We start from the raw sequence: 24,182 nt of genomic DNA on the forward strand, positions 1-24,182 counted from the left end.
TGAAAGAGTGCAACCCCCAAAAGAAAGGCTATTTTAATTTGACCACATTAGAGTAGTTTCTGTTCATCAAAAGGCATCATAAAGGAAATGATAAACTACATGCTGAGATTAAATATTTGCAACCCATATAACTAAAAATAATAATAATAATTTGTATCCTCCTCCTAAATCAATACAGGCAAGCAACAGTTTAAAAAAAAAAAAAAAAAGCCAAAGACTTAAGTAGACATTTCAGAGAAGAGATACACAAATAGTTTTCAAACACGAATGTAGTCACCTTCATTTATTCTTCATAAAACACATTAATTACAAGGGAGGAAACAAGCAACTTTTTAGTAGAGAAGCATGGCAGACACTATCTTGTGCTCAAAGTGAAGAGCATCAGTCATGGTACAAGTAGAAATTGTACATCACCTGAGTAGATGAGGTAAGACAGTCACAGTGGCACTTCTGTCATTGTTCTACCAGAGGTCCATAACTTTAGTCAAACCATGGGAAAAAATCAAACTCAAATTAAGTACATTGTACAATATAACTGATCAAAAATTGTCAAAAGTACCTCAAGAAATGACTGAGAAAGGAGACTAAAGTGATATGGCCTCAAACATTATGTGTGACTTTGAACTGGATCCTTTTGTTAGAAAGGATGTTATTGGGAGCCTGAATGGAGGCTGAGGATTAGATGGCAGTAAACAGTTAGTGTAGGTTTTCTGGTTTTGATTGTTGAATTATGGTTAAGTAGGAGACTGTTTATAAGGACGTTTTTGCTCGCCAGATACTAAAGAAGTGAGGTAATGGGATCAGAGTGGCAAGTTATTTTCAAATCATACTTTTCCTACAACCTTTTTCTATCAACCTAAAAAGTAAAATTCTTTTCACATGCTGCAGAAGGATACCATTTAACATCATTTTAGCAAATATTTAAAGTTCTGACGGTATCAAGTGTTGGAGAGGAATTGATGAACAGGAAGTCTTCAGCACTGCTGAGGGGAGTGGAAATTAGTTCAAATGTTTTGAAAAACAGTTTGGCAATGTTTTGTAAAAAAGTCAAAATGTTCACATACAGTATGACCCAGAAATTTAGAACCTAAGCATATTACCAAAAAGAAACTCTAGTGTGCTCTAAAAATTTCATGTAAGAATGTTCATAGCTTGGAGTTCGCATCGTGGCGCAGTGGTTAACGAGTTCAACTAAGAACTTGAGGTTGCGGAATCGATCCCTGGCCTTGCTCAGTGGGTTAAGGATCTGGCATTGCTGTGAGCTGTGGTGTAGGTTGCAGACGTGGCTCGGATCCTGCGTTGCTGTGGCTCTGGAGTAGGCCAGCAGCTACAGCTCCGATTCGACTCCTAGCCTGGAAATCTCCATATGCGGCGGGAGTGGCCCAAGAAATGGCAAAAAGACCAAAAAAAAAAAAAAACAAAAGAATGTTCATAGCAGTGTTGTACATATACTTATTAAACCCCCAATATACAATTATACAGCAGGGAAAATGAATGAGATGGATGAATCATCATTACTTAATGTTCAATGAAAGAAGCAAGTCACAGAAGGCTAGCCATGGTGTGATTCACTTTTATAAAGCTTAAAAAGAAATCAGCACTTATATATCATTTAGGAATATGTATATGTGTAATAAAACTTTCCTTTTAAACCAAAGGGATGATTAATAGACAGTGTAAGTTAATGCTATACCTCAGTGGAGAGGTAGGGGAGAAGGTTGGAGAAGAAACATGTTAAATTGTAACAATGTTGGTCATTTTGTATTCTTAAGTGGTTAGCAGTGTATTAGTCTGATCTATTTTTATGTTTTATCTTCTATGTGTTTATATAGCATGTGTCAAATATTATATAAAACTAGTTTTGAATTACTGAAAGAACTTGAGTAATTTAAAGTTACAGATTTGAGTTTTCCCTTCTAATATTGGAGAGAAAGGGGAAGACATAGCAAATCAATCTGCCAGGACATTTTTGACTATGGAATCAAACAATAAACACAAGAAAACCCCAGGGCTAAAGCATTAAAAAAATCTCTCAGCATTCTATCCCAAGGGCCCAGGTTATTTGAGAATACTTACAACTGTTTCTATTTCCGCTGTGAAGTACAGCAGGGATAGTTGGATACAATACTCTAGACGCCTTTGATGCCGTATGCCCTCCTGGTGTATGGTTTCCTAACCAAAGTGTTCCATAGAAGTAGACTTTGGCATGCTGACTTTCTTTGTTTTGAAGAGTCTCTTTGAAGAAAAAAATTCAACTCTTAAAAGGCTTCACTGTTGGCTAGAGAGGTCCATCTCTACATGTCAGACAGTGCCCCAACACATGAAGAAAACAAGCAATCGATTATGTAAATAGGTAGACAGCTTTATGAAACACAGGCTAGTGACCCTTGGAGCTGAGAGAATCAGTGTTGTAAAACATAGATGATTCCTGACAGCTTTTACGTGGGTTTTGTTTATCTATAATGAATCCATATATATTGAATCAACATTTACAACATATGCAAAAGAAAACATTTGTAATAGTTTGATACTGAGCTCACATTCTAAGGTACTGTAAATGAGTATTTACCCTAGCAGTCATTAATTAGAGATATATGAGTTGTGTGGCCACTAAACGTTTTATTTTTCTGTCGAAGTAAAATCCTTTGAAAAAGAGAGGATATAATGTAAACTTTATTGGCACAATCTTTACTCATAAAATGCAGCCATAGACATTTGTCCCAGAGCCATTTGATTGGACATATATAATCATCACATACCTTGCCACAAGGATAGTATAGCAAAGCACAGAAGAAGAATTTATATTTGAACATCTCGGAGTACCCATTTTTGTATCTTCCAGTACTTCAGGATGGATAGTACCATATGGCTTCCACATAAGTGGACCTGTTACCAATAAACTAGGACTGATGTGTAATTACGTTTTCACTGATTCATCTGTGAAACACCCTGGGTTATTTTACATGGAAGCATCTGGTTCACATGTGTACAGTGGTTATTCGGTGGTGATTGACATCTGTATTCTTCTAATAAAGTCCCAGTTGCCCAGATGTGAGCCGTTGCCTTCTTTCTTATAGACAAAACCTGCATTTGAAAAATTTGTAACTTGATCTTGAAAATGAACATTTCAGTCTTACACACACAAGCACACTCATACATACCCCTCTTGCACTATGACTGGAACATAGTATAAATATTTCATGCAGTGTATTTCAGTTGTTGAACAGAGGTATGTAGGTACCTTTATCTCTTTTTATGTTTGTTTATGTCATGACATCTGTTTTAGATTGTAAGCTCAAAGAGGGCAGTGACCATGTCAGTGTAATATTATGCAGACAGTGTCTAGTAAAGCATAATTCACCTTCAAATGTTTGTTAAGTATTTGTCCATTAAGATGATAATGTTAATGACTTTAAGGAAAAATAGAACTTATGATCTGACTGTAAACACCTTTTGCAGTTGAAGGAATATTTGTTGTAAATGCTCCTGCTTTCACTTTTACACGTCACTATTAGCCAGGTAACACATAAAGCTATGTTGTTTTGGGCAAAATTAGTTTACTTTATGTTAAAATAACCCTATAGTGATGTGTGAGATGAGATTTTAAAGAGATAGAGTTCAAGACAAATTTCATGAAGGTGTAGAATTTCAGCTGAGCCTTCAAGGCTAAGAAGAATTTGGGCATGTAATAATGAAGGAAAAGACATTTGAGGCAAAGGGAAAAAGGAAAAGAGGCACTGGTTAAAAACATGGAGGAGGCCATCAGGCCTGGGTTCAAGTCCGCATTGGCCATTGATGAATAGTGGAAATTTGGGCGAGTCAGTCAAATAGCTAAGGTTTTGGTTTCTTATCTGGAAAATAGAGACCATAGAGTTACTGTGACAATTACATGAATAAGGAGTTTAACACAGTATTTCTCATAAGGAGAACACAGAACAAGTGTTAGCTCTTATTCTTTGTGATCGATTAGTGACTTTGAATAAACTTTCAGCAGAAATTTGAATGTTGAATTTGAAAAAACAGAAATACGAAGGCACCTCCAGGCTGTGTTGGAAGATCTAAAACTTCTAGTTAGGATTCTTATCTGCACCAAGAAAGGCCAAGGTCATCGTTGTCTTCATTTTTTTTAGGGCCATACCCCTGCCATATGGAAGTTCCCAGGCTAGGGATCGACACCACAAGTACAACCACCAAGGCCAGATCCAAGCTACCTCTGTGACCTGCACCACAGCTCATGGCAATGCGGGATCTTTAACCCACTGAGGGGGTTAGGGATCAAACCCGCATCCTCATGAATACTAGTTTGGTTCGTAACCACTGGGCCACAACAGGAACTCCAGGTTTGTCTTCATAAAAAGTTATCTTCTTCCCTCTTAATTTACTCTCTTAAAATACATATGTGACAGCGTCACATTGTAGCATAATTATATGTACTTGAATTAAAATATCAAAATCTCAATGAATGAGAAACTTTCCCGTGAATAAGTCACTTTTTTTGTCCTTTTACCTATCTTCTGCACACAAGGCTCAGAAGCATTGTCTGCTCTAACTCCTCCTGAATCCTGTGAAAAACCCCTTTGCCTTATTTCCAAATTAATATTAAACATTTATTTCATGTGTGAGAATTTGGTCCACACTTCAACTTGGAGTTACAAAACACTTACCTTCTGTCATAGGTCAGATGACCTAATCTAATTTCCTCCAGAAAAATAAACAAATATAGCAGTTGGTGTATAATATTCATGAGGTCCACATCTGAAGTACAGTAGCAAAACCTTTTATGACTTGGGAACAAAATGGCAGCTGTCTTCAATGAGAAACCTAAAGAATTTCTACTTATGTTGGTAGTATGCAGCTGTTTTAATGAATACTTTTCACCTTCTCAAATTTTTATGACTGTTTTTTTACAGGTTTATATGGATGGTTACTGTGGTTGTTGTTCACATTAACATAGAACTTTCTCCTAAAAATAATTTAAGGGGGAGAAATAAATTAAGAATTTGGAATTGCAAGATTATAAATTAACTATATTTCAATTTAAAAATAAAAATAATTTAATTGCCAGGTAGTTAAAATAAATATGCTACTTTCTTGGTTGTAAGCTGTACTTCTCTTAGCATTCCTAAGAGTAAGAAATTTTAGGAACTGAAGTCTTATAGTTAACCAGTTTCAATTAGAATTAAATAGACCATCACTTAGGAAGAGTAGCTTCAAGGATGTTTATTGATATGTGATTTGCAATAAGCATTTAAATTGTGTCCAGTTTTTGATATGAATCAAGATCAGTTATACTTTTGGAGTTCCCATCGTGGCACAGTGGCTAATGAATCCGACTAGGAACCATGAGGTTGCAGGTTCGATCCCTGGCCTTGCTCAGTGGGTTAAGGATCTGGCATTGCCATGAGCTGAGGCGTAGGTTGCAGACGCAGCTCGGATCCTGCATTGCTGTGGCTCTGGCATAGGCTGGCAGCTACAGCTCCGATTAGATCCCTAGCCTGGGAACCTCCAAATGCTGCGGGAGCAGCCCTAGAAAAAGCAAAAAGACAAAAAAAAAAAAAAAAAGATTAGTTATACTTTTGAGGTAGCCCAATGTAAGTACTATAAGGTCATTAATTATGTAGACCCATAATTATTGACAAAGATATTCCCCAATGAATTATTAAGAAAAATATAATAAAAAGTACTTTCATAGTGTAATTATTTTTAAAAGATGTATGTATGTATATCAGCTGTATATAAATTCAAAAAAGATACATACTAAAATACCAACAGGTGAATAGACAGGGGTTAATCTTTATTTTATTCCATTTTAATGAAAAATTTTAAGTCTTTGTATGCATATTTTATTTAAATATTTATTTGAAAGTTATTTACTTTTTGGTTGCTTGCATCCACTAGAATTGTCAGAGGATTTCGGAATTCCTGTATTTGAAACTTAAGTCTTCTTGAGAAATTATTAGGGAAATTCATTATTTCTTTTTACCAAATGTTTATTTTAAAAAGTGATTATTTCATCCTCAAGTATATCTTTTATAATGATTAAGTACCCAAAATAAGTTAAAGAGAGGAGTTAGTAACAGAAAATTTAGACTCAACTTTGGATGAAACCAAAAAATTATACTTTTCTATCCTGAAAATACCATTCTAGAATTTTGGACCTTGAAGGGGCATTCAGATGTAAAAGTAGCCTTTTACCCCATCCCACCTAAATGCCGGATGTTTGGATAGTGTCTGTCATTATTTTAATAAAATTTCCACTAATATAAACAAACATTTCTCTTAGTGTTCTGATATAACAACCAGTTCTGTTTTCTTTATGAAAAAAGTTACTTAAGGGAAGAAAAGTTATTGCTATTATGAATAAAAATTACTTTTAGGAGTTCCCACTGTGGCGCAACAGGATCTGTGCCATCTCTGAAGGACCAGGACCCAGATCTGATCCCTAGCTGGCACAGTGGGGTAAAGGATCCAGCATTGCTGCAGGCACGGCATAAGTCACAACTGTGGCTCAGATCTGATCCCTAGCCTAGGAACTGCATATGTTATGGGGTGGCCACAAAAGAAAAAAGTTAACTTACTTTTTTTTTTGTCTTTTTAGGGCTGCACCCACGGCATATGAAGGTTCCCAGGCTAGGTGTCCAGTCGGAGCTGTTGCTGCCAGCCTGCCAGAGCCACAGCAACGCCAGATCCGAGCCACTTCCGTGACCTACACCACAGCTTACGGCAATGCCGGATCCTTAATCCACTGAGGGAGGCCAGGGATCGAACCCTCAACCTCATGGTTCCTAGTTGGATTCATTTCTGCCGCGCCAGGATGGAAACTCCCCCCCAAAAAAATTGCTTTTACTCATTAACAGTCAAGTATCTCTTCAAGAGTTATTAGAAATTACCATGTAGTAAACATCTAGTAGCATTTTATATGTAACTTTTTTTTTTTGTCTTTTTGCCATTTCTAGGGCTGCTTCTGCAGCATATGGAGATTCCCAGCTAGGGGTCTAATCAGAACTGTAGCCACCGGCCTACGCCAGAGCCACAGCAAAAGGGGATTCCAGCTGCGTCTGCAACTTACACTATAGCTCACAGCAATGCTGGATCCTTAACCCACTGAGCAAGGCCAGGGATCGAACTCACAACCTCATGGTTCCTAGTGGGATTCGTTAACCACCAAGCCATGACGGGAACTCCATAACGTGTTTATTTTTATGTATACAACTGCAAATACAAATAAGCCTACTGTAAGCACAGATGTGTTCCTGAATCTAGATTTGAAACTTGTTATTTTTTAATCTTGTAAATCAATACTTTGTACCTACTTCATCACAGCATGTTAATATTTGTTTAAATATATTTTCCCTCAACTAGACTGAGATTTTCAAAGTCTAGGGTTATGTTTTATTTGCTCATCTCAAAGACTAGGACACTGCCTTATACTGAGAAAATACTGAAGTAAAGGAATGTATGAAAAACAGATTCATATAATTGTGCTGATCACTAGTTCTCATCATCAGTACTTTCTAATAGTTTGTTAATATCATAGGCTAAGTAGTCTTAGTGGAATGATCTGTAAAAATTATTATTTTTAATATTTCTTATAAAAAAATGTGTCCTGGGCTTGTTTTCAAATAGACTATTAAGAACAATTCTTTGCTAAGTTGTGACTCTCCTGTATGTGGTTAAACTATACAAAAGACACCCATGGTTCCAGCCTTCTGGAAACTTAACATTCTTACAAATGCAATTTTTGAGGGCTCCTCTAGTCACTTCCAAACTTCTTAGTTATAGAAAAGTGTCCATTGATAGATTAGGAAACGTCAAACATCTTTCTTCTTTTGCAGTTTGATGAATGGGACTGTTTTTACAGAAAGCAAAAGATAATGCACTATAGATAGCAATTTAAAGGACTTAAAATTTAAGATTTTCTCTGTTTATCCTTCCACAGAGGCCCAGTAACATTTTGAGGGGACTTTGGAGGTTATGTATATTGTACAGGAAGTTATGAGCAGACTGTAGAATCTAGCTGAATATTTTCCTTGCATGTTTATAGCCTGTTCAATTTTCATGGTTGTCTTTTGGGGTTGCATGTGAATTTATGGATGACAGCTTTCCTAATTCCAAACAAGTGTTAGAATTTCTTGGTTTAACATTTTAATTTCTGTTTATGGTTTCTGATTTTTGAAATCTGATTCTTCTTCTTCATTGATTATTGATGGTGAGATTGATAGTGATAATTCCCTGTAGCTAACAGGGATCACATTTCTTCTCAGAATACAAGATGTATGGAGCTGGAGATTTTATTCACTTCTGACTTTTACTTGTATTAATAGTGAAAGCATGATTGCTTCTTCTTTTTCCTTGTTGTCTCACAATAGCTAAATACAAGAGACTTGAATTAACTAACAGTCCTAAAGCTTAAGTAATAACAATAATAGTAAAAACAATAATTTAATGAAACTTAATCGAAAGTCCAACTAACTAGAGTCTTGTGATAGTTAGGTTCCAAGTATGTGTTTACTTAGAAGTTGATCAGCATTTGCTGGTGAGACTTTAGCCATGAGGATTGAAACACCATCCATTTAACCACAAGCCTCCTTCCCATACATTCCAGTAAAGTGGAGTATAACTAAATTAATGGCATTAGTGTGAACTTCTGAGCATATATTATAAACGCTCAAAACTACTTGGAAAAATAAATAAGTGATTTTATAATGGAAAGCGAGCTAACTTGTGACCAGCAAAAGTTGTCAGAACTTAAAATTTCCTTGCTCAAGTATAATTTTTATGTGATGGCATTTCTAAAAATCTGTGTATTTGCCCTTCAGATCTGGAATGGTTTTGATTCTGTATAAATTACATGTAAAACTAACTCTGTCTTTTTTCACACTCAACTCTAAGAGGAAAAAGGCAAACACCCTCAACAAAACACTTCTTAGTTAATTTCAACACACTGTTCTTTACTCTAGGAATTGTGCCAAATTCTGACAGAAACAGTGATCCTAAATCATAGTCCTTGTTCTCTTGTTGCTTACAGTGTAAGCAACAAAGATGTGCAGAATTTAAGTCTGTGGTTGGCATTCCTTCCACTGAAAAGTGATTTCCGTGTCTCCTCCCCTTAAATCAGTGCAGGCTTTTGATTCTTTAGTAGACAGTAGAAGGCAGGAAAAGTGATTCTGTGCAATTTCAAAAGGCTAAGTCAGAAACGGCACCTCATGCTTACAGCCCTAAGCTTCCAAGTGAGAAGTCTGACTATCCTAGGACAGCAAGGAAGCCAAGCCACTGAAGAGTGCCCAGGAGCCAGTACTATTCTTTCGGGGCTCCCAACCAAGCACCAGATATGAGTGAATGAGTTTTCAGAGGATTCCTGCTCCCAACCATCATGTCAGCCACAGTTTTCCAGGATTCCCAGTTAAGGCCCTGACACCATGGCACAATTACAAACCATCCTCACTGTGCCCTGTCCATATTTCTGATTCATATAATAAAATAGTCATGGGTTTTGTGCCACTAAGTTTAAGATAGTTTTTTACACAGCAGTGGTTACGGGAACAAAGACCTACTCGATTTAAGATGTACCATGAGAGAATAGGATACAACTAATTCCTCTGCCTAGGAAGCTTTCGCAGAAGCAGTGACATCTGAACTTGGCTTTTAATGATGAGTAGGAGCCTGCTAAGCAAAGAAAGTAGGAGAAAGGGTCCTCAAGCTAAGGGAACTATATGGAAAGGTATGGCAATGAAGATGATGATGTCTTTGGTGGATGAGAAGTTTAGTGTGGGAGAGTATTGAATATTTACAGCCAGAAAGGTAGACATGAAGCTAGAAATTATGCTTTTTTTTTTTTTTTTTTTGCTATACCAAGAAAGTTTCAACTATAGCCTTATAGCATACAAAGTAATAATAAGACTCATGTTGTGGAGAGATAACTTATTTGCAGCAGTTGGAAAATAGGCTGAAGGAGAAAAGTCAACAATTATATAGTTCAGATAGCAGATTATCAAAACTGAGATATATAGCCTTCTTAATAGTAGCAAAATAAGGAGTTCCCGTCGTGGCGCAGTGGTTAACAAATCCGACTAGGAACCATGAGGTTGCGGGTTCGGTCCCTGCCCTTGCTCAGTGGGTTAACGATCCGGCGTTGCCGTGAGCTGTGGTGTAGGTTGCAGACACGGCTCGGATCCCGCATTGCTGTGGCGTTGGCGTAGGCCGGCGGCTACAGCTCCGATTCGACCCCTAGCCTGGGAACCACCATATGCCGCGGGAGCGGCCCAAAGAAATAGCAAAAAGACAAAAAAAAAAATAGTAGCAAAATAAGATGAGTTAGGTAACAATGTTTATTTAAATTGCTAATCAGTTATTTACTGAATTTATCTGTTCAGGTCTTAATAACTAAATGCTACAGCCAGTTCTGAATTTTGACAAATAAAACCAATGCCTTTACAAAACATTTGTTAATGATATTTCTGAATACCATGTAAAAGTTTCCTCCACTGTAAATTTCAGAGAATTATGATTAATTAAATAATACAAATTTTATATTTTTCAAGACATTGATTGAAGAGGGACATTTAAAGAAATGAGGCCAGGAGTTCCCATCATGGCTCAGTGGTTAACAAACGTGACTAGTATCCATGAGGACATGGGTTCGATCCCTGGCCTCACTCAGTGGATTAAGGATCTGGCATTGCTCTGAGCTGTGGTGTAGGTCTCAGTTGCGGCTCAGATCTGGCATTGCTGTGGCCGTGGTGCAGGCCGGCAGCTACAGCTCCAATTAGACCCCTAGCCTGGGAACCTTCATATGCCAAGGGTTCGGCCTTAAAAAGACAAAAAAAAAAAAAAAGAGAGAGAGAGACCAAATTGTACCAGTTAATACACTAATGGAACCATATGAGGTACTTAATCTCCTTCCCCAAAATAAACATTCATTCAGCAAAAAAAAAATTGAAAAAAAATGGTAATTTATATGAGCATAAAGATATCATAATTAGAAAACTTATATAGTACACTTAGTAAAGATAAGCGTATAAACATAATACACAACTATAGTCAAAAGCTTTCTATGTGGGTTAGGTTGACGTTCAGTAGTGACATTTGAACTTTGATTAGAATCATAATACCATATGTGTAATAAACTTTTCCAGGGCAAAAAAGTTACATATAAGGTTTTTCTCCAGTCATTCTGACCATATAGACTGAATCATATAGACTGAATCCTCCATGGCTTGTGTTGCCTTATCTCACTCACACTGATTGGCCACGACTTGTTTTAAAAATATTCTGGAGTTCCCGTTGTGGTGCAGTGGTTAACGAATCTGACTAGGAACCATGAGGTTGCAGGTTCGGTCCCTGCCCTTGCTCAGTGGGTTAACGATCCGGCGCTGCCGTGAGCTGTGGTGTAGGTTGCAGACGTGGCTCGGATCCCGCGTTGCTGTGGCTCTGGCGTAGACTGGCGGCTACAGCTCCGATTGGACCCCTAGCCTGGGAACCTCCATATGCCGCGGGAGCGGCCCAAAAAATAGCAAAAATATATATATATATATATTCTAAACAACTTGGTTTTACTCTACACTTTGGTTGTATTTTTAAAGTCAACTGAAAAGTTTAATCTTTTTAATTCAAAATCAAAATCCACAGAATTTTGTAGATTGTTTCCATCTGCCTTCTTATGGTTCTGTGACCCCTTTTTGGCATGTTTCTTTAAGGCAGACAGAACATCTCCCAGAATTTGAGCAGAGACTCTCTATACATTTGCCAATAATATCACATTGAATGAGTATACTTTGGGAAGAAATATCTTTTGTTTGTTCATTTTACATATCATTTAAATAATGCTTATTTTTCTAAAAGTCATCTGATGTTGGTTATGTTACAGAATAGTCTATCTTTTTGGGGGGATGAAGGAGAAAAACATAGCTTTATTATTTTGCCAGGCAAAAGGGGCCGCAGCAGGCTAGTGCCTTAAAGACTGTGCCCCACCTTGGAAGAGATTAGGAGGTGGTTTTAGTTTGAGGTGTGGAAAATAGGGCCACAGATAAGGATCAGGGTAGAGGTAAGCTTGCATTGTCTTTCACAGCTGGTGGTTAGTGGCCCCAGGACTGGTTCTGATGATGGTCTTCCTTCTTCCCAGAATGAAGAATGCTTCATCAAGTAGTTCTTCCATTTGTTGGGGGTTTTAATTCTGCAGAAAGGATTTTTGAGTGATTATTTAGTTACTGCACATTTTCCTTTTAGAAGTTCAGTGAAGCCAAGCACTATCTTTCTTATTCAGCACTGTATCCTTAGAACCTGGAGCTTACTGAGTGTCTGGACTTACTGAGGTTCAAGTTCTTCATGCCTCCACTCAGAAGAAATTTAGCTGGAGATCAAGTGATAGGCAAGAAATAGTTTTATTAAGATAGGATGCTTGTGAGAGATTCAAGCAGGCAGACAAGGAGGCTCTGCGTATGTGCTTTAAAAAGTCAGGCTGCTGCATAATCTTTAGGCAGTCATTCCATGAAAGCCCACATAAATATTCAGGAAGGATATAGAGCTGACCGATATTCAACAAATCAGGGGAAGGGGATAGGTAGGCCACAGCACAGAATGACACTGATGCTGCTTTGTGAGCCAAGGAATTAATTAGAGTGGGTAATTTTGAAAACACTAAGAAACAAGTCCACTAGCACAGACTAAAATCATGGAAATATCTGTTAATTAAAATAGAAACTGGATTCTCATACTGTAAAACAAAAGGCAGTGGAGCTTTAAAAAGAGAGAGAAAGAGAAAAAAGGCAGTGGAGATGAAGAAGTCTAACAAAGTGGATTACTTATTGGCCAGGAAAATATAATCATTCTAATTTATCTACAGGCAAAACAAAATATTTAGTGAAAAAGTTCGCCAAGTATTTCTCTGAAGAGAAAAAGCAAGTGCTTTTTAATTGTTAGAAAGAAGGTTCAGTGACACATAGGCTAATTAAGGATCAAAACTAGGTTCTGAATAGGGCAGAATGAGTCTATACATCAGTACACAGTTAGTAAAAAAATTTTAAAAAGCAAGCCCCATTGTGTATTGGTCCAGAATAAACCTGAGCAAGTGTTTAGGTTCAGTTTGGATCTGGTGTAAGAAGGTCACTCAAAGTGCATCATCTGGGCAAACTATAATAATTTGCAGGCCCAGTACAAAATCAAAATGCAGAGCCCTTTTGTTCAAAATTACTAAGAATTGGGAGCTATATCTAAGTCACTTGTGATGGGGCATTGATGGAGGATAATGTGAGGAAAAGAATATACATATGTATGTGTGACTGCGTCACTGCTGTACAGTAGAAAATTGACAGAACACTGTAAACCAGCTATAATGGAGAAAATAAAAATCATTTAAAAATGAAATAAGATTTCCATAAAAAAAATTACTATGAATTGCAAGATAGTAACAAAAGAACATTAAAGCAGAAATAAGGTCACCCTAAGCTTGTGGCCATGTGTGAGTGGCAGCACAAGTCACACACATAACAAGGCGGCATTGTCTGCAGTTCTTTAATAGCCTTACTTGTTAGAGCTGTCATAGGGAAAGATAGCCTCTGTTTTGTTATCCACTAGAGAAAGGACATTATAAGTGTATGTGCAGGGAGCTCAGCTGCTCAGGGTTACCTCTGCCTTGGACCATTTGTTCACCCTGTATCCCAAGCATCTTGCACAGTCTCTGACCCATAGTAAGCACTCAGGAAATAGTGGGTGAGTAGGTGATGAATGATGTAGTTACCAGCGTGTCTCAATGATTCTGGTTCAGTTCATCCCTAGATCAGAAGCCCCCGTGTGGATTCTTTTGCACCTCAGGCCATATTTCCACAGACCTTGCAGAGGTCTCCTCTAGCCAGCTTGAGAGCTTCCTTTAACCCTGGGCCTTGTGCATTCTTATCTTACTCAACCTGTTTTTCTGTTACGTGATCCTGAAACATCTTTAAACATCTTTAAAGTTTAAACACCTTAAATTTCCAAAATTTGCCATGTGCTGTAACATAGACTCGGGTTCCAGAAAATAAGATATGGGGAGTTCCCATCCTGGCTCAGTGGAAATGAATCTGACTAGCAACCGTGAGGATACGGGCTCGGTTCCTGCCCTCCCTCAGTGGGTTACAGATCCGGCGTTGCCGTGAGCTGTTGTGTAATTCACAGATGCGGCTTGAATCTTGCATTTCTTTGGCTGTGGTGTGGGCCAGCAGCTACAGCTCTGATTCGACCCCTAGCCTGGGAACCTGGGAATCTACATATGCTGTGGGTGTGTCCCTAAAAAGCAAAAAAAAAAAAAAAAAAAAGGATACAGACTTCTTGTTTTTGAAAGAGTGGTAGGCAGAATTACACACCCTCCTCCAAAAACGAAAAGTCCTTATCTTATTTTCTGGAATATGAGTCTGTTAGAGCACATGGCAAATTTTGAAAATTAAGGCTACAAATGGATTAAGGCTGCTAATCAGTGGATCATAAAAGTGAAGTATCATGGTTTATTCAGATGGGTTCAGTGTACCTCAAAGGCTCTTAAGGAAGAAGGAGGCAGGAGAGTCAGAGAAAGAGATGTGACAAAGGAAGAAGAGTCAGAGTGATGTGATGGGAGAAGGAATCCACCTGCCACTGCTGGCTCTGAAGATGGAGGAAGGGAGTAGCCTCTGGAAGCTGGAAAAAGCAAGTAAACAGATTGATTCTCCGCTAGAGTTTCCAGAGAGGAACACAGTTCTGCCAACACCTTCATGTTGGCCCAGTGAGATGTGTGTCAGATTGCCAACCTCCAGAACTGTAAGATAATGAATTTGTGTTGTTTTAAGCCGCTATGTTATGGTAATTTGTTATGGCAGCAGCAGGAACCAACAGCTGGCCCCACATTGTGGGGAAACTATCACTTCTGGTCTCTAGTTCATTGGAAGTCACTAACCTCCAGGGTTGGGTGTTATTGCCGCCCATGGTTTTTTAATTTCTCTTGGTAGCCAGAAGTAGACTTCTGTTGTTTTTTTGGTGTGTTTTTCTTTTCCTTCATTGGACCTCTTACGTTTTGAGGTTCAGACTAGTAAATGCTATATTCTCAGAGAAGCAAGTGAGGCAGGCTGTTTCACAAACACTAGTTTCTGGGTATATAAGTAGCTGAGATATCATGAGAAAAGAGGCTTTGGCTGCCAAATTCACTTGTAAAACCCAGATAAAACAAGCTGCTTTTTTCTTAAAACACTTTAAAAAGGTATAATAAAATAAGGTTTGTTTTTTGTTTTTTGTTTTTTTTAATCTCAGCAGTTTGAGACTGTACAGCAAAGAGTGTCCTTGTTCTTTTGCCCAAACTCTTCTCTCCAGAGTCAGCCATTGCTAGTTTCTTATGAATCTTTTCAGTAATATTCTGATATTCTAATATCAATAATATTCTGACATTTTACCTGTATTCTATATATTTATACACAAATATACACATACATAAACATATATGTGTATATATATGTAATAATAATATACATGTACACACTCGATTTTATATACACATTCTTCTGTGCCTTGTTTTTGTGTTACCTAATAATTCAATTAACAAGTCTATAGAAGAACATTCATAGCTTTAAATGTATAATACGCTCATGAAACACTTTAGAGGACTTAATGGAAAAAATATTTTCCAAACATTTTGGACCATAGATTTTATTTTTTTAGAGTACTTCATGGAACTACTTTTTGAGACACACTGCACAACACCAAGCTGCTTTCCTCTGGAGTAGAAGTGAGTATTTAGTGACATACCCCCCCACACACACTGGTATAGCATGAGAGATACAGATTTCAGAGTGAGAGAAACTTAGGCTAATATTCTGGCTGCATTGTTGACTTGCATGCCTACTCACGACCCTGTTTACTGGCTACGTGGCTTTGGGCAGATGGCTTAACTTTATTGAATCTTCTTGTTAATACTGTTTACCTCATTTATTCAATCATTTGTTCATTAATTAATACATGCAATCATTGGAACATTTATGAACCAGGTCAAATAAAGGAGAGTTGTTCTACTTGAGAAACTTCAAGTCTGGTGAAGGAGGCTTCATTTATAGCAGACCAAATAGCAGAAAGCAATGGCCTGCTTAAAGTTATAGAGACTCATTTTCTATTAAGACGACAGTTTTCTTCTTTTATAGGCCCAGATCATCAGTAGCAAATGTCACCTATACCATTTTACAACTTGCAAGGAATACAGGAAGTTTAATATAGGATTTTTCATGTATTGATTTTTTAATAGATGGATTTTGATATTACTCATCTAATGAGTTACCAGAGTGATGTAATTTATCTAAATAAAATAGAATAAGAATGACAAACTCTTCCAATTTATTGTTATGAAATCCCTGCATAAATTTTGGCATCCCTGTGGATTATAGATATATTAGTGATTCTGACTTTAAATGTTGAATTGCATAGAACTAGACAATCTTGTTTTCAAATCCATAATATGAATATTCCACAGGAAAATTTCATAATTATTCTTTCCCAATATCTGTAAATCAACCAAGTATATCCTAACATTGTGTATTTATTTATATTTTTCATTTCTTTGTTTCATTCAAAATTACTTATTTCAAAAGCATATTTCTATTTTCTTCTTGTTCTTGGTAAGGTAAACAGCAAAGGAATACTCATTAGATAAAATATTTAGGGGTTTAATTGAAAATAGCTAATGTAATTCCCTCTATTTGCCATTTTAGTTTCCAGAAAGAAAGTTTCAACTTTTTTTTTTTTTTTCATTTTCTTAGACCAGTGAAATGCTGTCTGGGCCTATTGAGTTCCAGACAATGTTCAGCACTTATTTTACTGAATCCTGATGACTTCAGTCTGCTAATTTATTTGGGAGATGCTTTTGGTTTTTATACGGTCAACTAGAAATGTGTAGCTGTTTTCCCATTAATTCTAGGTTCAAATATTTTTTAAAACACTAAAATTTAATTTGAAAATACAGTGGCAACTTGGGTGATGTCAAATCTTTCAGCCCATTATTTATAACTTTGCCATTTAAAAGATGTTTCTCCAGTTGAGTTTGTTCCATAATGGGAACTCTGTTAAGGCCAATGTGATAGCCACCTAGTTATTTAATAGTTGCAAGTACCTAATACTTTAACTTGGCTGTATTTGTGGTCATTTTGATGAAGGTTTGATTTGTTATATCCTAAAAAGCAAACCATTAGGTACTTGGCTTTTATTATTACCAAATAATGTATGTGCCAGTCATTGCTCGTCTATTTCTCTCCTGATTTGTTGCCCTTACCTCACCTCTCACCTTCATCCCCTGCCCCACGTCAGACCTTTACCCTCTTCCCAGGGGAGAGTCAGAGATGAGGTGGGTGGATGCCAGGGAAGTTGGTAGTAAAACAAAGCTCTTATTCTCTCTTTCTTTCTGTCTCTGTGTATGTGTGTGTGTGTATGTGTGTGTGTCTGTTTCTCTATGTATATATACTATATGTATATACATATTATATATATACATATCATATATATATTATATATATATGTGTGTGTATTTTTGAATCATAACATGAGAGAAACAGCTACTTAAGAATGCTCTGCTTTGGTGGCTAGGCACAAGTTGACCATTGACCATTTTGCTAGATATTTGCCAGTACAACTACATTCCAAGGGTTTAAGATATTCTTCCTCCCATCACAGGCATAGCAGCATCCTTCCAGGTTATTCCTCTCAACTCCAGATAATTCATAGTGAATGCAGCTAATTTACCTAACATGTGTTTACAGACTCAGCAGTCAAAGTTGTAAAGAAAGCCAGCATGTGGCTGGCAAACGGGAGTAGCAAAAGCTGCAAGCACACAAAATAAACTTAGTTCTCAGCTTCTGCAACAACTCACTTTCCTGGTTATCCTTGTATCTCTTTAATCGTTCTATTTTAATCTCCCTTTACTCATTTCTTTCTCTTGCTTTCAGCCCCTGCAGTTTTAATATTTCCCAGGATTCTATACTAAACTTTTTCTCTGGTGTCTGCTCTCTGGGTGATCTTTTTAACTCATTTGCTTTTAGTGGCCAGTGATATGGCAGTGAACTTCTGTCTCTGGATATGTAGTCTAGTCATCTCTGCTGTGTGCTACATCTGTATAAGCATTTACCTACTCAGCATCCATCTCCACTTAGATGTCCTGCAGTCACTTCCGATTCACCCATCACATCAGAAATGGAACCCTTTGTCCATAGTACTAAACCTGCCCCCTCTGTTTTACCACCTTCATAATTCCCAAAGTTACAGGACTTGGGAGTCTGAGAGCATTATCGTGTTAGAGTAAATAAAATCCGGAACTGTTATATACGTAAAAGATATACATACAGATACATATACACCATTGTTCAAAGAGTAGTATTGCATAATTTTACATGTGTTTGACTTTAAGTAAATAGAATCATATTGTATGTATTATTTTGTGCCTTGCTTTTTTCAGTATTGTGTTTGAGATTTGTGCATATGTGTAGCTGTATCATAGTCTGCTCTATGAAAAGTCTATGACTTACTTGCCCATTTTCCTTTGAAGAGACATTTTGGGTAGTTTCCAGTTTTTCACTATTACAAATAATGCACCTGTGAACATTTGTGCATGTATCTCCTGATACACATATGCATATGTATCTATAAGCAGAATTCCTGGTTATAGATACATGCTTCTTCATATAGCTGAGCAGTCATTGCCAAGTCTGTTATCCAAAGTTTTTTCAAATGTTTACACTCTGGCGTGTAGTAATGTATCTTGTTATTCCATGTGCTCTGTGATCTTTGCTATTCTTGGACATTTTCACTTTTACTCATCTGGTGTAAAATATTTCATACTGGTTTTCATTTGCACTTCCTTGGATTCTAATGAAGTTGAACTTATTATTATATGCTTATTTGCCCCCACTATTCCCTTGTCTTGGAAGTTCCTACAGTCTTTGGCATATAGATTTTTTTTAATTACTTGAGGTTTTTTTAATTGTTTGTAGGAATTTTTTAGATAGGGATCCTTTGTTAGTAGCGTATGTTGCCTTATTTCCTCCCAGTTTGGAAGTTGTCTTTTCATTCTCTTTAAGGTATCTATTGATGAATAGGAGCACTTCTAATATTCCTAATATAATTGAATTTATCAATCTTATCAAAACTTACGTATCTTAAGATCCTAAAGATAATTCTTTATTTTCTTCTAAATGCTTTAAAGGTTTGCCTTTTTTCATTTAAATGTTTAATCCACCTGAAATAGAATTCTATGTGTATTATCTAGGTAGAGATATGGTTAGGGTGCATACAAATTGACTTTTTTTTTTTTTACTTCAGAACCATTGTTTGTGTCACAGTCAAATGAGAATGTTTTTTCAAGTGCCATCAATCATTACACATTTTCCTGGACCTCTCAGTTTGTTCAAGTCAGCACCTTGACATTTTTCAGAAATATTATTCTTAGAATATGTTATAAAATGCAAGTAATTCACTCCACACAATATTAGTGCTTCTCATTTGAATAAGAAAAGATTGATATTCTAGCCATGGTAATACCGGTATGAAATTTGGCTGAGAAAATATCTTTACAAAATGAGCCAATAACTGGAAATAGCATTTTAAAATATGTTGAAAATGTAACTCAGAAAGTTAAAGAGAGAAGTCAGTCATTCATTCTAGTAATTCAGAGAAACATTCCCAGGATGAGATATTTCTTTTGACAAATCTTTTTTTTTTTTGTCTTTTGTCTTTTTAGGGCCGCATCCATGGCATATGGAGGTTCTCAAAGCCAGGGGTCTAATCAGAGCTGTAGCCACCAGCCTATGCCACAGCCACAGCAACGCCAGATCCAAACTGTATCTGCACCCTACACCATAGGTCGCTGCAATAGCAGCTCCTTAACCCACTCAGCGAGGCAGGGATCTAACCCACAATGGCATGCTTCCTAGTCAGATTCATTTCCACTGCACCAGGACGGGAACTCCGACAAATCTAACTTTTGATCTACACTATTTATTGTTAATTAGATGGTGGCAGTGCAGTTTTGATTCAGGGTATATAGTGTGTGTGTGTTTTAATGTAGTGCAAAATGAAGTGATAAAACAGACCTCTGTGCAACTATATTATTGAGACTATAAGCCCTTTTTTAGTAAGGCTATCATCATCTGGAGAAGTTTCTTTTTCTTCCTTTTTTTTTTTGCTTTTTTAGGCCCTCACCCATGACACATGGAAGTTTCCAGGCTAGAGGTCAAATTGGAGCTACAGTTGCTGGCCTACACCACAGCCAAAGCCACGTGGCATCTGAGCCATTTGCAACCTACACCACAGCTCATGGCAACACCTGATCCTTGACCCACTGAACGAGGCCAGTGATGGAATCCATGTCCTCATGGACACTAGTCGGGTTTGTTTCTGCAGCACCACAATGGGAACTCCTGGAGAAGTTTCATTTATTTATTTTATTTGAAAAGTCCTTATACTTTAACTCTGCAAAGATTATTTCTTACTCTGTTATTAACCCTTCCTTTTTAAATCACATTTTTCATTTATGCCACAGATATGTATTGAGTACATGAATTTTGCAAAGATGCTCAATTATTTGAGCATAGTTGCCTCAGAATTTAGGGACTGAAAGAACTCCAAGATTATTTATAGTAACCCTTACTTTCCACAACTTAAATTAAGACAGTAAGATCCAGAAAGATGCCACCATCTGACCAAAATCTTAATGTGGTAAAGCATAAATAAAGATCTTCTAAACTTGTATTCAGAATTCTTCCTGTTGAACCATGTTGTTTATAAAAACTATCTGAAAGTCTGCTTGAATCCTAAATACTAATATAGTATTTGTAAAAATTCTTAAAGAGATAAATCACTATTTGTAAGAAATTATGCTGAATAGTCCTTCCCTTAAAGGTACTTAGAAAATATTTAGGATGAAGAAACATATTTGAAAAAAGAGTTAGAGAAAGTGAAAAGTTTAACTGAAAGCTTCCTGAGGGCAGGAATCATATGTTACCTTTATCAAATTGTTGTATTTCCCTAACACAGTGAGCTGATCATAGTACATACTTAAATATTGGTTAAATGAGTAAAACTATGTATTGAAATATTGGGTGCACACATCAGATACTTTAAATGAGCACAGATAATAAAAATCAGCCTGAATGTGGAAACTTAGGAAGGAAGGAAGGAAGGAAGGAAGAAAGGAAGGAAGGAAAGAAAGAAAGAACAGAAGGAAGGAAGAAAGAAAGAGAAAGAAAGGAAGAAAGGAAGGAAAGAAAAAAAGTCTCTCAAAGATTTTAGATTTTAAAGTGGGCCATAACTAATGGTTGTAATTATTAGAAAGAGGGAGAACTTCCAAATTTCAAATTACTTGTTTGGCTCACTTTCTATTAAGACTTTGGATATAGGTTCTCTGAGTCATTTGCTTTCAAGTTTCACCTCTAAGTATGCCTACTTGGAATAAGCAAGTTCATGAAGAAATAATATGATAAATATGCTAAGATATAGGTATAAGGATATTAATTGTTGTGTTGTTTTTAAAAAGCATTAAAAAATGGAACTGGAGTTCCCGTTGTGGCTCAGCAGAAATGAACCCAACTAGTATCCATGAATATGTGGGTCTGATCTCTGGCCTCACCCAGTGGGTTAAGTATCTGGCATTGCCATGAGCTGTGGTGTAGGTTGCAGACATAGCTCAGTTCCCACATTGCTGTAGCTACGGCCAGCAGCTGCAGCTCAGATTTGACCCCTAGCATGGACATATCCACTTTAGGTCGCAGGTGCAACCCAAAAAGAAAAAAAAAAAGAACCAACCCAAATATTTATCAGTGGATTAATGGTTAGTAAAAATTAATTAAAATTAATAATGAATGTAGATCTATATTTTTCAGCAAGACATTGCTAATATACAGTAAAAACATTGAACTGCAATATATATTTTTTCTTTACAAATTTGAGATTTTATATATACATAATATAAATATATAAAATCTTGTATTTGTTAAGAAAAATATGAACATGCAAATGATGCAAAACAGGATGATAGCCATTTTAATTTTCTTCTTCAAGCTTTATAGAAATTTTATAGTCATTTAGTAAACATTTATTACTTATAAAAATGATTAAACCGGAGTTCCTGCTGTGACACAACAGGATCAGCAGTATCTTGGGAATGCTGGGATGCAGGTTTGATCCCTGGCCTGGCAGAGTGGGTTAAGGATCTGGCATTGCCATAGCTGCAGCTGGGGTCTCGACTGGGGCTCAAATCTGATCCCTGGCCTGGGAACTCCACAAGCTGCAGGGCAGCCAAAAAAAAAAAAAAAAAAACTATCTTTTTTTTTTTTTTATTATTGTAGGGAAAGTTCTAAATTTACCCTGTTGACTTACCAGGGATATGAAAGCCCTAGAACAATGATCTGTGTTTATTGAACAGCTTTCATTGAGTACCTATTATGTCCTTGACACTAAGAACAAAAGAGTAAAAATCTATTTCTTAGGTTCCTCTTGACTTTAGAAAGAGATAGGATCATTAATGGAGCACCAAGGATCTGTTTCCTTTAGACTTGTCACTTCAGAATGGTCCTTTTGTCTTAATGCTGATTTTTTTAAAAACGAAGTTGATTGATCTCTGTGTTCCGGTTGTAGTGTCTAGACTGTGAATGAAATTACAGAGGGTTTTCCATGTCTGGCTTTTTAATTGAAAGAATGTAATTCATTCTTTTGCTAAGAGGAGAAAAAGCAATTCTAAGACATTTAGGGCTAGGGAAAAATGTATAATGTGTTTTGAGTTGACATTGAAAACTTATACATGTAATAATTATACTTTTATTTTGTACATACATTTTCTCCTTCTGTGGAATATATTTTTAGATATTTAAGTACTTGTAGTAGTAATTGTATCAGTATTTATTGTTAATTTTAACATTGAAACTCCCAGAGGGTAGTACTTATCATCTTGACAAAGCATTAATGTCTAGCCCCTTGGCATTCCTATGAGGGTTCTGCTGTCTGAACTTGGTTTGCTCAGGATAAGACAGAACACGTCCCTGGTCTAGTGGCAGCCAACCATGGTTAATTGTATGCAGTCATGAGGCCAAGGAGAACCCTGTGGTGGATTCATTTTTAATAATCTGTGCAACTAAGTATGGGTGCAGGCTTTTTGAAATGCTCATAATCTAAACATACTCAACATTTGGGGACTTTAAATTGGTTATTCTTTTAAATTAAGGAAGCTATTAGCAGGACCTCTATTGTAGTTTATACAATATTAGGAGCTAATAATAATAGTTTCCAAAAGTTTTGTGGGGATTTACAAGCATTTTCATTTACAACATCTCATTTAATCTTTAGACCACCTCTGAGGCAGATATTATTATCTCAGTTTTACAAGTGAGAGAACAGATGTCCAGTTGGATTAAATGACTTGCCTGAACTCCATAACTAATAAGAAATAGATCCGGGATTCGAATCTACATGGCCTGACTTCAAGTCCTATTCTTTTTCAGCTCTACGAAGCTGCCGTGACTCTTCTGCCTTCGTAGTTGGAAATATGGGTTTACTGGGTACTACTGGGTTGATTCAGACAAGGCTTATACAAGGGTATAAACAGACATGTCTAAGCTATCCTTCTGTTTGACCTCTGTTAGCCTCCAGCTCACCATTTTTAAGATCAGTTTAAAATTAGTAATCATGACTTTTATCCTAGAACTCAGAGAACATCTTCCTACATATAGAGGTCAGTCCATGGATGTAGTAACTGCAGTACTGAAACTGAATAAATTAACTTACTAAATGAAGATATGTAGACTCAGTAAATGAATGTGAACCAACAGCATTTCATCAACAGCTGCTAAAATGTGAAGTCATTATATGCACACTTACAGTCAAATGACCACTAAAAGAAATTTATGTGATAAGGACTTTCTGCTGTTGAGATTCAAATACATTTTAATAGGTGGAATTTAAGGGAGCTGCAGGAAAATGTAAATTGTGATGAAATTATTAAAAGAAATGGCTTAAGAAACCTTCTATATCTTGGCATTAAATACAGCACAAAGGATATTTTATTTATTTATTTTTTTCTTTTTCAGATGCATCCATAGCATATGGAAGTTCCTGGGCCAGGGATCCAGTCCAAGCTGGATCCTTAACTCACTGTACCAGGCCAGGGATTGAACTTGCATGGCTACAGAGATGATACTGATCCTTAACCTGGTGTGCCACTG

At 36.7% G+C, this 24,182-nt stretch overlaps 1 protein-coding gene across 2 annotated transcripts in view; it reads left to right on the top strand.

Annotated features, from left to right (window-relative positions):
- XRCC4 (X-ray repair cross complementing 4) overlaps positions 1-24,182 on the top strand; it is a 252,915-nt gene that overhangs the window by 227,834 nt on the left and 899 nt on the right. The gene's annotated exons all lie outside the window — the stretch shown is intronic.

This window comes from Phacochoerus africanus, chromosome 4, assembly GCF_016906955.1.
Source record: "Phacochoerus africanus isolate WHEZ1 chromosome 4, ROS_Pafr_v1, whole genome shotgun sequence".
NCBI lineage: Eukaryota > Metazoa > Chordata > Mammalia > Artiodactyla > Suidae > Phacochoerus > Phacochoerus africanus.